Here is a 12,131-nt window from a genome sequence, read left to right as displayed (position 1 = left end):
ATATATATATATATATATATATATATATATATATATATATATATATATATATATAGTGTGTGTGTGTGTGTATTGTTTATGTATATATAATACACAGTATATGTGTTTATTATGCAGACATATGCACACTTGCAGAAGCAAAGCCTCTTATGAAATCAGGGGCTGGCTGATGGGATTTTAATTTTCATTTTTTGCAACCCATCTCCAAAGACGTCTCTCTCTCTCTCTCTCTCTCTCTCTCTCTCTCTCTCTCTCTCTCACACACACACACACACACACACACACACACACACACACACACACAAACACACAAACGTCTCCCACTGGCATCTCCCCTTTTGCCAAGGACCGCCTAGGCCCCCTCCCTCTCCTCTGCAACTCCTGTTGCCACGGAAACTGCCTCCGCAGGATGAGGAGCCAAGGCAACCCATCACTCAGCCAGCCAGCCAATGGGAAAAGGCTTCTGTCCTGCCCTCCTGGCCGTCACCTGGGCGACCAATGAGCTCCTCACCTGTTCTGGGAAGCGCTCAGTCACACCGAGGGGCCAATCAGAGCCTTCCCTGCCCCAGGAAGCTCCCAGTCGCTTTGGCAACATCAGCCGGGCATCTGGCTAGCCTTTCCTGCTTTGTGCCAGCCGGCTTGGATGCTGGGAAGGCATCGCCAGATTGGCCAAGGCGGCACCGCCAGCCGCTCAGGATGGGCTCCACGTCACCCAGGATGCCCTGCCTGGTGGGTCCTTTTACAACACCCAGGGAGGAAAGCCATCCAACCATCTTGGATCCAGAAAATTATAAAATAAAATCTATGTTATAAAACATATCAAATGTTCGATCATAGTTTTGGGGGATTATAAATAATGGTATTATACGCGTCGCCCCGAGTCCCTCTCTGGGGTTGGGGTTGGGGTGAACGGACAAAATATCATTTATTTATTTATTTTGCACAATTTCTATTTTGACATCGGCCTAACACAAATTACAAAAGCCAAGAAACATCATAGGGAAATAGGAGAGGGAGAAGGATAAGGAGAAGGGAAAGGCAAACATTGACGTCGACTTTTTTCAGCTCAGCAGAAGAGAAATAATTTTATCTTTACTATTTTACTTACAGAGCATTATAGACGTTTTGTTTACTTATTTTATTTGCAAACTAGTCCTACAAAAGTAATTTCAGGGTTAAGGTATATTGCTCAGGGATTAGAATAAAAATAACAAATCCATTAATAAGAGCAATACTGTAGCCCTAAAAAAAATAAATATATAAATGTGAGCATTACGTTGTTGTTGAGGGATTAGAATAAAAATAATACATGAGCACTAATAAGAGCAACCATACTTTAAAAATAGGGTATCAGCAACAGCAATAAAAAATAAGATACAGATAAAAGATGAATTTCTTTTCCCCTGTTCCCTGATTTTGAGAGTTACAGAGTTGATGCTCGATTCATTTTGCGGCAGACTAAAAACGATTTTTGGATGCATGAATCCATTCCGGATGAGTTGCCTTTAAGTAATATTTTTTGAAAGTAAGCTGTAAACAGGGTTTAGATTAATCATTGAGCGGGCAACATGTAAACGGATTTTGTTGTGTATGTAAATAGTTAGCAATAAGCCATAGAAGATATTGCAAACACTGTGCAGCTTTGCAAGGTTTAAAGCGGGAAAATAAGGTGCAATCATTGGACGCCACAACCAAGGAGCGGGAAAACAGACAGTTTGTATTGGTTACAGTTCAAACGCTTTCTCTATAAAAGGGTTGCAAGATTTGACATTTGACAGTTGACTTTGTGTATTCAATAAACTCGTTCAGTGTTAACCACTCTGAGTCCTCGTCAATTCGAACCAAACAACTGGCGACGAAGGTGGGATCGACAGAAGACCAGAGATTAGGAAGAATTGTCGTGAAGGCGGCAAAGTCTGAGCGAGTCACAGTCAACCGAGCGGCCGCGGCAGAATAGGAAAAAAATTCTCCGAATGGCGCAAATCGGGTCATTGAAGGAATTTGACCCTAACTTCCCCGAAGATTGGGAAGAATATATTGGTCAGGTCGAAGGATTCCTGTTAGTGAACGGAATCACCGACGACCGAAAAAAAGCGGCGGCACTTTTGACAATTTGCGGCACACCGGTCTACAGAGTCGCTGTCGGGCTGTGCCAGCCACAACCAGTCTCCAGCGTGCCCTATGCCGACCTCCTTGCAAAACTAAAGGTGCACTTTACTCCCCGAAGGTCCGAACTTTTTTGGCGGCGCATCTTCGAGAAGAGAAATCAGAGACCGGGGGAATCCATACAGAAATTCGTCGCTGCCGTTAGGGAAGCCGCAGTTCGTTGCAAATACGATAATTTAGAAATTAGGATTCGGGACAGAGTTGTGCTAGGCTTACGCGATGAACAATTACAAAACAGAATAATCGCCAAACCTACTGGCGATTTACAGGAAGTGCTCGACGAACTCCTAACGTATGAGTCTACCGGGTATCGCGACCCCCCCCGCAGTAGCATGGCGACAGCACCTGAAATTAACCAAGAGGGCTATGTGGACTGCGGGGAGGTGGATCAGCAGTGGGAGGAAGAGATCGCCGAAGTCTCCAGGCGATTTGGGAAGATGGCACCCAGACAACTTAGAAGCGAAGGGCCCGAACCCGGCCGCCGGCAACAACCCGCAACACCGCAGAGACCACCGACCGGGGCACAACGACCGTGGCGGGACACCGCAACCAGACCGCGCGACAACGACACCCAGAACCGATGCGGCAGCTGTGGCGGCAACCATCCCCGCGCTTCCTGCCGATTCCGCACCGCCAAGTGCAGGGCTTGTGGCAAGACCGGCCACATCCAGGCCATCTGCAGAAACCGCGTCCGGGACTCCCGTCTGAATGAAGTCGATGTGTGGCCAGAGGGTAAGGTAACCCCCAATGCTAGTGGCAAGGAGACCCCTAGATCCCGGGCGAAATTTTCAAACCCAGGGGAGGTGGCCCGAGTCAATCGGAAAAGGCAGGGAAGGGGGCACAATTTTCCGGACGGAAAATTAAAAATCACAGTCCTTCTGCAAGGGGTTCCTTGCAGAATGGAAATCGACTCTGGGGCTTCAGTGTCGATAATTTCCACTGAAACCCTGAAAAAAATTGAACAACTAAGTGGAAAAAGAATTCCACTTAGCCCAACAAATATTCAATTAACGGACTTCCAAAAAAGTCCAATAATCGTAAAGGGAAAGACCAGCCTTAGAGTTAATTTTAAGGGATTTAAGGGGGTCTTAGATGTGGTAGTTACGGAGGGGAATAGGACTAGCTTAATAGGGCTTAATTGGTTTCCTGCCCTGGGAATTTGGATAGGGGGAATAAATTCTGTGATTAAAAATAAGACCCTCGAATCCGTCTGCAAAGAATTTGCAGACGTATTCGATGGATCTCTAGGCAAGTACAAAGGGCCCCCCATTAATTTTAACCTAGACCCCTCAGTAAATCCAATCAGGCTAAAGGCCCGGAGGGTACCTTTTGCCTTAAAAGAAAAAATCGAGGCCGAGCTCGACCGGCTTGTAGGCCTCGGAGTTTTAGAACCCGTTGAGGGCGGTTTATGGGAGACGCCGATCGTCACACCCCTCAAACCCAATGGGGATGTGAGGATCTGCGCCGACTATAAAGCGACCCTCAACATTGGAATGAAAAAGCATGCTTACCCGGTCCCGACGGTGAAGCAGGTCCTCGCCACGATCCAGGACGCCGCCATCTTCGCCAAGCTCGACTTGGCGCATGCGTACTTACAGTTGACTGTTTCCAAAGAGGCTGCAGAGGCGCAAACAATTGTTACCCACAAGGGGGCGTTCCGAGTCCACAGACTGCAATTTGGGATTGCAGCTGCTCCAGGCATCTTCCAAGAAGTGATGGAGAGGACCTTAAAGGGCATACCTGGAGTATGCCCTTACTTTGATGATGTCCTAATAGCTGGAAAAGATGAAGGAATGTTAGTAGAGCGGCTGGAACAGGTACTGGGTAGATTTAGAAAGGCTGGATTAAAATTAAAAAAGGAAAAATGTAGCATAGGGGTTAAATCCACTGATTTTTTGGGGTTCAGGATTGACAAAAGCGGGGTCCACCCTACCCCTGAAAAAATTAAAGCAATAAAAGGGGCTCCTGAACCAAGGAACAAGGCTGAGCTACAGGCCTTCCTAGGCTTGGTAAATTTTTATCACACTTTTGTGCCACATAAGGCTGCCATTGCAGAACCACTGCACAGGCTTTTAGATAAGAAGACCCCTTGGCATTGGCAAGACAAGCACAAAGTGAGTTTCCAGACCTTAAAAGATATCCTTTCCAGTAGCTCAACTGTAACCCACTTTATAGAAAATAGACCAATCTACCTGGCGTGCGATGCTTCGCCTTATGGCGTCGGGGCAGTAATCAGCCATTTAGACACCCAGGGAATGCAAAGACCCATTGCTTACTACTCCCGCACACTAACCAAGGCAGAGCGGAACTATGCTCAAATTGACCGGGAAGCTTTAGCCATAGTGGCAGGAGTTAAAAAGTTCCACGACTACCTGTATGGCAGGAACTTTACAATCCTGACAGACCACAAACCCCTGTTGGGACTGTTTACCACAGATAAACAGACTCCCCAAATTATGTCTCCCAGGATGCTGAGATGGTCCATTTTCCTCTCAGCATATTCATTTTCCCTCCAATACCGACCAGGTAAAGACATGGGTCATGCAGACGCTCTTAGCAGATTGCCCCTTAGCACAACAGAGGAGGACCCTGCCCCAGTGGGACAAGTAATGTCCCTACAAGATATTCCTGATCTGCCCCTAACTGCTAAAGACATAGCGGAGGCAACCAATAAGGACCCCATCTTAAGGAGAGTAATGGCCTGGGTCATGAGCGGTTGGCCCAACGCCAACCCAGACGTAAAATACAGTCCATTTTTCCGAAGGAAGGATGAACTATCAGTTCATATGGGTTGCTTACTTTGGGGAACTCGTGTAGTAATCCCAGGAATCCACAAATCAGCTATTCTATTTGAATTGCATGAAGGACACCCTGGAATAGTAAGGATGAAGGCCTTAGCTAGGAGTCACTTGTGGTGGCCAGGATTGGACCAAGACATTGAGGAATGCGTTGCCAATTGCCATCTGTGCCAACGTTCCAGGCCTGAACAACAACACATCCGCACACATAAATGGGAGTTAGCTAGGAATCCTTGGTCCAGGATTCATATTGACTTCGCTGGACCTTTCCAGGGGTTAACGTTCCTTGTAGTGGTCGACAGCTACTCTAGATGGCTAGAAGTAGTACCGGTCAGTTCAGTAACGGCAGGCAGAACAATACAGGCATTAAGGGGCCTCTTTGCCACTCATGGGTTGCCGGATTTAATAGTGTCTGATAACGGGCCACAATTCACATCTATTGAATTTCAGGATTTCCTCAAGGCCAACTCGATTAAGCATAAGACTTCTGCACCCTTCCACCCCTCCACCAACGGATTGGCTGAAAGGAACGTGAGGACCACGAAGGACGCGCTTAAAAGAATTATTCGAGGTGACTGGCATCAGAGACTAGCTGAGTTCTTGTTGGCCCAACACACAACCCCTTGTTCGGCTACAGGGAAAAGTCCAGCTGAAATGAGGTGGGGAAGAAAAATCTTGACCAAGTTGGACAGACTACACCCCGACCGACTCCAACCAAACATTGAATTTGACATTCCTAACAGAACATTTGAAGTGGGGGACTTGATTTGGGCCAGGAACTACGCCCAAGGGGATAAGTGGATTCCTGGGGTGGTAACTGAAATCTTAGGTCCCTTATCATACATCATTGAGGGGGAAGGGAATAGGGTCTGTAAAAGACACATAGACCAGCTGAGGAAAAGATCTAGTGGGTGTGTGCCAGCTGAGGGGGACCAAAGCTCAGTTAGGGCAAACAGTACAGATAACATTTGGCCTGAAAGTGGTGTAGTGGTGGGGCAAGATGACATATTTCCAGATGCCCATCAACAACAATTCAGTCCAATTGATTGGGAAATACCCCTGCGAAGTAGGCCAGTGACAACTGAATCCCAAACACAACCTAATACACAAGGCAGTACATCTGAAGCCAGTAACCCTGAGCCCAGGTCCAGTAGTAACCAGCATAGTAACCAGCAGCCAAGCAGTCAACCAGGAAAAGGGGCCCCTAGCAGCCAAAGTAACAGATACCCTTCTAGAATACATAGGCCACCAAAATACCTAAAGGACTTTGTAAAGAAATGACACCAACTGGGGGGTAAGGGGTGTTGTGTATGTAAATAGTTAGCAATAAGCCATAGAAGATATTGCAAACACTGTGCAGCTTTGCAAGGTTTAAAGCGGGAAAATAAGGTGCAATCATTGGACGCCACAACCAAGGAGCGGGAAAACAGACAGTTTGTATTGGTTACAGTTCAAACGCTTTCTCTATAAAAGGGTTGCAAGATTTGACATTTGACAGTTGACTTTGTGTATTCAATAAACTCGTTCAGTGTTAACCACTCTGAGTCCTCGTCAATTCGAACCAAACAGATTTCATCAGACACAGGTTATGGATTTTATCTGGATTTTGACTCCTGTGAATTTTACTGTCCTGTTTTTTCATTGCATTTTTTTTCCTTTCTTTTCTGTTTAGGAAGATCTAGCTTTTTATGGAAACTAGTCAAGGAGAGAAGCAACCCAGAACTACGGAGAAACTTCCTGACAATGAGAACAATTAACCGGTGGAACTACCTGCCTCCAGAAGCGGTGAATGCTCCAACACTGGAAGTTTTTAAGAGAAGACTGGACAGCCATTTGTCTGAAATGGGATAGTTTAATAAGGAGAAGTGTTAGCTAGGTTGACATAATAGCAGCGTTCCAATATCTCAGGGGCTGCCCCAAAGAAGAGGCAGTCAAGCTATTCCCCAAAGCGCCCAAAGGCAGGACAAGAAGCAATGGATGGAAACTAGTCAAGGAGAGAAGCAACCGGGAATTAAGGAGAAACTTCCTGACAGTGAGAACAATTAACCGGTGGAACAACCTGCCTCCAGAAGTGGTGAATGCTCCAACACTGGAAGTTTTTTAAAAAAGACTGGACAGCCATCTGTCTGAAATGGTGTATAGGGTTTCCTGCCTGAGCAGGGGGTTGGACTAGAAGACCTCCAGGGTCCCTTCCAACACTATGATTTTACGTTCCATAGGAGCAAATGATTAAAAAGCTAAATCCTTTTCTTCCCATCTTCTTTTTATTTCCACTCTCTTCTTTTTCACCAGAAGATCAAATCACCTTTCAATCACTGGAAGATCATCTTGCTACCTGAATTTCCGGCTTCATTATTACCCTGAATTAAGGGATTACAGGGTTGTAAAAAAAGGGAGGTTTTTTAAATAGCCTTTAAATAAAGGAGATATTAGCATTTGAGCAAGGCATCTGATGCCTGCTTTTGAAGTTCAGGAAGCCACGTTTTCTTTGTCAGCTAAAGCCATTTTCTTTCTTTAATATGCAAAAACTAGCCTATTCATAAACTAAACAATAGGGGGGCTATCTTGGAGTCCTTGAGTGTTGTTAAAGAAACAAGCCCAGATGCAAAAGGGGAAAATGCAAATTATTTTAAGTGTGTCTGTCATTTCTTACACCTAATTAATGTCGCTTATTATTTAATGTGTTGCTTTCTAGCTCATATCATAAGCTTCTGTGCCCTAAAGACGTCACTTAATAAATGCATATATATATATATATATATATATATATATATATATATATATATATATATATTTCCATTTATATCCCGCCCTTCTCCGAAGACTCAGGGCGGCTTACAAGCTTAGCAGTAGCCTTCATTCTATGTATATGCCTGCTTATTAGGGCTTTCACACACACCCCAAGCGGCATTATTACAAAGTCAGCTTAATTGCCCCCAACAATCTGGGTCCTCATTTTACCTACCTGGGAAGGATGGAAGGCTGAGTCAACCTTGAGCCTGGTGGGATGCATGAATTATTTGGTGCGTTGTATTTTGGCATGGGCAAATTAAACCCCTTTGCAAAGGTCTAATTCAGGGATCCATTTATTAGCTCCATGCCAAACTTGGGGTGTCTTGAGCTTCAAGGCAACAATTGGGGTTCCGCTTTTATTGATTTACTTAATGACTTATTGATTGCATTTGTTTGCTGCCCACCTTGCTTTGAAGTGATTCTGGGTGGTTTACAATATTAACGATAAAGCCATAAACGATAAATATTTCTAAAAGCAATAAAAATACAATTATAGTTAAAGGTTACAGTTATTTATTTATTTATTTATTTTATTTGTATACCACCCTTCTCCCGAAGGACTCAGTTAGAAGATGGGGAGGGAGGAAGTAGGCTGTATGTGCGAGGGAGACGGGATTTTCTCTTTTTTCAGGGATCTCCACACTTGGCGACTTTAAGACTCGTGGACTTCAGCTCCCAGAATTCCCACTCAGCACGGCTGGCTGGGGAATTCTGGGAGTTGAAGTCTACGTGTCTTAAAAGTTGCTAATGTTGGAGAGCCCTGGTATAGGAAAGCTTGCTTGAGCAGGAGGTTAGACTAGAATAACCCTAAGGTGACTTCAAACTCTGTTACTCCGTATTCTAAATCAGGGGTCTTCAAACCTGGCCCTTTTATGACTTGTGGACTTCAACTCCCAGAGTTCCTCAGCCAGCGTGCCTGGCTGTGGAACTCTGGGAGTTGAAGTCCACAAGTCATAAAAGGGCCAAATTTGAAGAGCCCTGGGCTAAATGAATTCTGGGAGCTGAAGTCCACAAGTCTTAAAGTCGCCAAGTTTGGAGACCCCTGTCTTAATTCATCAACCAACCTCCACTTTTCCTATCCAAAGGTGAAGAGGAGTCTTCCTTGATTTCAGCGTGAAGCCTGCTGATTTTATTCCCAGCAGGAAAAAAAAACACTGCTCCTCCCAAGATCATATTTTCCGCTCTGGCTTCCCCTGAGATTTCCTTGTGGTCTCCTATCCAGCTCTTTTTAGCTTATTTTAATTGGGGTTTTAACTAGGGTTTTATATGTTTTATATCTTTCAGGGATTTAGTTTTAATCTTTTTAATTGTTCTTAATTTCTGTATTGACGTTTTTATGCCCTGTAAACCGCCCTGAGTCCTACGGGAAAGGGCGGTATATAAATTCAATAAAATAAAATAAAATAAAATAAAATTATTCACCCAAGACTCAGTAGATGCTGCACCCTAGGTGACCTTTCCCTATGTGATAAATATATTATTCTACAACTGCAACAAACAGTCCGGAGAGCCATTGACGGGAGACATCAGTCAACCCATTTGCAAGGACGGGGGGGGGGGGGGAGAGGGCGCCCGGTTGGCGATAGAGGCGCCGCCGCCAGCGAAGGCTGTCCCGCGAAAGACGGCCACGGCGCAGGCGCAAGCGGAGCTGGAAGGCGGGGCTTTCGCGGCAATGGCGGCGGCGAATGAAGGAACGGGCGTTGGGATCGTCCTCAAGGGGCGGGGACGACGGAGGGAGTTGCCTGCGTCACGGAGGGAACGGTTCAATGAGAGCGAAGGGCGGCGGTGCTTGGGCCCGCCAGGCTTCCGTAGGCCCTCCTGGTTTCCCTGGAGATCGGCGCGCGCTGGGCCGCGTTGCTAGGAGACGGGAAGACGCACACGCGCGCGCGCGCGCGAGGCAGGTAAAGGGGAAAGGAGGCGGGAGGGGAGGAGCTGCTCGTCTTAAATGGAGCCTCCAGGGACGGGCGCAGTCTACCCCTGGAAAGCAGCCGTTTCCGGGTAGTGTCTGCTGCGCCCACTAGGTCCTCCGTGCTGGCGGAGGGGCGGGACTCTAAATTGAGACTAACCCCTGGAACATATTTTATTTTATTATTTTATTTTATTTTATTATTTTGTTTATTTTATTTTTAGCGCATGGCATATCATACGCGGGTTAGCTATGCATCTTGACATTTCTCCTAATTTAATAAAATAAATGTACCTGGAATAAAACCCTGGCTCACGTTGGTGCTCCTGTCTTTGGCTTGGGATGGGAGCCCAAATGGGAGGGGGGCTTTGCCTTCCTCCCTTCCAAGGTTTTTTTTTTTAAAAAAATATAATATATTTTAATTAGATAGGACTTTGGGCAGCTTGCACAATCCACCACCCAAAAAACAAAACAAAACAAATTGCTTTGGGGGGGTTATTGGGGGGGAGAAGGAAGAGATGAGACTGTGGGGTGCCCCTCCCTTGGGGGTCGCAACCCCTTTTTGGGGGTCTTTTATCGCTTCAGGAGCACACTATTTATTTAAGTAAAGTAATATTTTATTTATTATTAAATGTATTTGCTGCTCGTCTCACTTTGGGGCTACTTAGGATGACTTACAACAGTAGAACCTAAAATTATAAAAAGATATCAATATAACAACAGTGAAACAATGAAATAATAAAAAAAATTACAGCAATATGAATTAAAAGACAGCAGGATGTACAGGGGGCTAGTTCACTCACACACACATGTTCAAATAAGTAAGAATGTATATATGGATATCATTTTAATTTAATTTAATTTAATTTATTAATATTTCTATACCGCCCTTCTCCCGAAGGACTCAGGGCGGTGTACAGGGCAAGAATAAAACATAAAATTACAAAAATTAAAAAATAATTAAATACATACACTTTATTTGAATATACTTTGTATATGTGTGTGTGTGTGTGTATGTTCAAATTAAGTGAATGTATGGATATTCACTTTATTTGAATATACTGTGTGTGTGTGTTCAAATAAATAAGTGAATGTATATATGGATATTCACTTTATTTGAATATATTCTTTGTGTGTGTGTGTGTGTGTGTGTATTTCTGCCCATCTCTTGTATGTGTCTGAGCAGTCTACAAAAGTTAAAAACACACTTACTTGCTGTATTATTGCAAACGTCCTTGAAGCTGAAAAGCTGGGGCAGCAGATAAATATTCCATCACAAACAATATTAAGGTAATAAAATAATGGCTTGAGGTCAGTAGGAGATCTCACCCATTCCTTGTGCCCCCAAACATTATTTCGAATCACTTACTGGGCGCCTTTTCCTGGCAGCCTTTTGCTCCTCCAGCAAAAGCTATTTTTCCTCTGCTTTTATTTCAGAGTTTCATTTTACCAAGAAAAGAACACCACATTTTGCAAGACTTGACTGTAACAAGATCTTCAGCATCTGTCCATTTCTTCTTCCTCTTGCACAGTTTTTCCACGGCTTTAAAAATGTCGGTTAGGAATCCAAATTTGTTTCCCAAGAGTTTTATCAGTTCCTTAAACCAAACGGTGAGTCCCACAAGGCAGGGGAAAAGGCTATTTTGCCAAAGTATGGTTAAAAAGAAAAGAAAAGATCCAAAGCATACTTTTGTATTCTTTACTGACTAGGTAACAAAATGGGACAGCTGTGCACAAATCCAGATTATTATCTTTACCTAAAAAGAAATATGTATGTTGAAACAGGGGACTGTTGGAGGGAATTGGCTTTCCATGTCAAACTGAATAGTATTTCCATGGATGACCAAGTTATTTTCAGCAATTATTTCTCAACGATATAATCGGAGTATAGACATGGGAGGTCCTTGGCGCTCTCTGAGCTGGCTTCTTTTCTTGCAGACATTTCATGACCCAACTAGGTAACATCATCAGTTTTACTAGTTTGGAAAATGAAGTATTACTACCACTTTACAATGCCTTGGTAAGGCCACACTTGGAATACTCCATCCAGTTTTGGTCACTACGATGTAAAAAAGATGTTGAGACTCTAGAAAGAGTACAGAGAAGAGCAACAAAGATGATTAGGGGACTGGAGGCTAAATCATATAACAAACGGTTGTAGGAATTGGGGATGTGTAGTTTAATGAAGAGAAGGGCGAGGGGGGACATAATAGCAGTGTTCCGATAACTCAGGGGCTGCCCCAAAGAAGCTACTCTCCAAAGCCCCTGAAGGCAGGACAAGAAGCAACGGATAGAAACTAATCAAGGAGAGAAGCAACCTGGAACTAAGGAGAAATTTCGTGACAGTGAGACCGATTAACCAGTGGAACAACCTGCCTCCAGAAGTTGTGGATGTAATTTAATTTAATTTATTAATATTTCTATACCGCCCTTCTCCCGAAGGACTCAGGGCGGTGAACAGGGCAAGA

This window comes from Vipera ursinii (assembly GCF_947247035.1).
Source record: "Vipera ursinii genome assembly, chromosome: 3".
In the NCBI taxonomy this organism is placed as follows: Eukaryota; Metazoa; Chordata; class Lepidosauria; order Squamata; family Viperidae; genus Vipera; species Vipera ursinii.
The sequence above is the reverse complement of the archived record's forward strand: the minus strand, read 5'-3'. Positions refer to the sequence as shown.